General features: G+C 41.5%; 1 protein-coding gene across 1 annotated transcript in view; it reads left to right on the top strand.

Moving 5' to 3' along the window:
* Positions 1–2,500, top strand: part of LOC135090262 (voltage-dependent calcium channel type A subunit alpha-1-like) — a 290,421-nt gene that overhangs the window by 58,886 nt on the left and 229,035 nt on the right. The gene's annotated exons all lie outside the window — the stretch shown is intronic.

Below are 2,500 nucleotides of genomic sequence, written 5' to 3'. Positions count from 1 at the left end.
TTCCCTCTCTTCTTATGTTCCCCTTCTCTCCTCCCCCTGTCCTTCACCATAGAGGCTAAGTAAGGAAGGAAGGAAAAAATGTAGGAAGGAAGAAAGGAAGGAAATCAAATATCAAAAGAAGGAAAATGATAAGAGATAGGGAGAAAAAAGTGAGAAAGAGAGAAATAGAAGAAAAGGAAAGGAAGATAAATGGCAAGAAAAGGAGATACTGGAATAGAAAGAAGGAAAAGAGGGGAGGAAGGAATAGGGGGAATAGAAGATGAGTAGACAAATAAGAATAATAAGGAAAAATTAAGACATAAAATGATAAAGAAAAGGAAGGAAGGAAGGAAGGAAAAAGAAGAAAGTAAAAAGAAGAAAAAGAAAAGAAGGAAGAAAGGAAGGAAAAAGAAGAAAGTAAAAAGAAGAAAAAGAAAAGAAGGAAGAAAAAGAGAACGAAAAAGAAAGAAGGAAAAATAGAAAGAAAAAAGAAAGGAAAATAATCTTATTCTCTTACTCTTCTCCTTGTTCTCACGTTCTCTCACTTTCTCTTATCCCTCCTTTATTCTCCTTGTTCTTCACCTTGTTCTTACGTTTTCTCCCCGTTTTCTTATCCCTCTTCGTTTTCTTTCATTCTCTTACTTTGCTTATTGTTCTTGCATCTTATTCTCTGCCCCCCTTTTCTTATTCTCTTTGTTCTCCCCTTGTTCTTCGCCACAGGGAGAGAATATAACTCCTATTGGGACTTGAAGGATTCCTAGGGTGAGTGACAGGTGGCCGTGTGTGGGAGAATTGAATTGTGGGAGTATCCATTTGTAGAATCTCGTGCTGGCTGGAGGGAGAGGGAGAAGGGGAGGGTGAGGGTGGTGGTGTGGTGGGAGGAGAAGGAGGAGGGTAGGATATAGAAGAGAAGGAGGAGAAGAAAGAATAAGGGAGATGTGAGGATGAGGTGAATATGGAAGGATAAGGAGGAGGAGGAAGGGGAAGGAGGAAGAGGAGGAGGAGGAGGGACAAGATTGAGAACCAGTAAGAAAGATGAGAGAAACTGAATTGATAGAAGAGAAGAGAATTGAGGAGGTAGAAGAGGATGATGAGGAGGAGGAGAAGAGAAAGAAGAGAAAGGAAGGAAGAAAGGAAGAAAAAGGGGTGTGGAAGAAAATTAATAAAAGAAGACTTGTGTTCTTTGTTTACTTCTTTTGTTTATTTATTTACTCTTTTTTTTACAAATTATGACTTTCTATTGCATTGTTACCATTATCTCTACTTCGCCTCTTCTCGTCCCCCTTCCCGCCTCTTCCCGTCTCCTCCCGACACTTTCCGTCTCACTTCCGCCTCTTTCCGTCCTCTTCTGCCTCTTTCTGTCCCTTCCCTGTCTCCTCCCGCCTGTTCCTGTCCCTTCCCGCCTCTTCCCATCCTCCTCCCACCTCTTCCCGTTCCTTTTCGCCCCTTTCCGTCCTTTCTCGCCTCTTCCCGTTTCCTTTCCGCCTCTTTCCGTCCTTTCCCACTTGTTCCCTTTCCTTCTCGCCTCTTCCCGTCCTCTCCTGCCCCTTCCCGCCTCTTCTTTTTATGGCATAATTTTTCAGAAGATTTTTTTTGCACGGGTCTGGAAATGTGTTAAAAAAAACGTGAAAAATCTCAAATTAAGTCTTTTTTTTATCTGATAGTTGGGATGTGGGATACTTAAAGAAGAACCATTATACATTGGTCTTTTGGCTTGTTAGGATTGCGCTACAGATAAATCATATTTCACTTAAAAAAAAGACACTTAAAAAAAACTCACTTTTTCGATTTATATATACTACTTTTTTTTTTCTATATCAAAATTCTTTTTCTACTTTTCATTATTTAATCACCTGCAACCTTAGAATCACAAGTCGCATGCCACAAGCTGCGACACGAGCCAAACCGTCTGTCATGGCCGTGTGCTGTGTGTAGCGTTTACCAGATTTCAAATACTACAAGACGAAACAAAAGCTGCCGTTTACTACTAATTCACAGCTTCTATAAATATTTCCTCCATTTTTATGTATTGTGAGAAGAGACACAGTGCGCAAGACAGTAATTCAGTCTTTGATATACGTAAATGTGATCCCGTAGGAACGCCTCAATGTAAACAAACAGTGTTCAGATGGTGTGGTGGCAAGGAAGGCTCTCTCGACGTTCCCCAAGGCCATCACTACCGCACACCTGCATTTTCCCTGTTGCTTTTCCCAGCGGCAACATGTGCACGTGTGATGACCTCCTTAATTTCCGTGGTAAGTGGATTTCCCTTCTGTGTCACTCAGTAAGGCTTCCCTCACTAGATCAATGACACAGAGAACACCTGCACTGTCTAAACAATTTTTTTCTGATGAGTTTCATGTCACTAAGCTCATTCAGTACGTCCTATCTGGGTTAATAATGATTCCTGAGCTGGAGATGTTGTGAGACGCCCTTCTTTGTTTTGTGGGAAGCGTCTCTCATAACCCGTTTGGACAGAGTGGACCCAGACTAAGCATCCCGTGTGGATTTATGACAGTTA

This window comes from Scylla paramamosain, chromosome 34 (genome assembly GCF_035594125.1).
Source record: "Scylla paramamosain isolate STU-SP2022 chromosome 34, ASM3559412v1, whole genome shotgun sequence".
NCBI lineage: Eukaryota > Metazoa > Arthropoda > Malacostraca > Decapoda > Portunidae > Scylla > Scylla paramamosain.
This window is presented reverse-complemented; position numbering and strand designations above follow the sequence as displayed.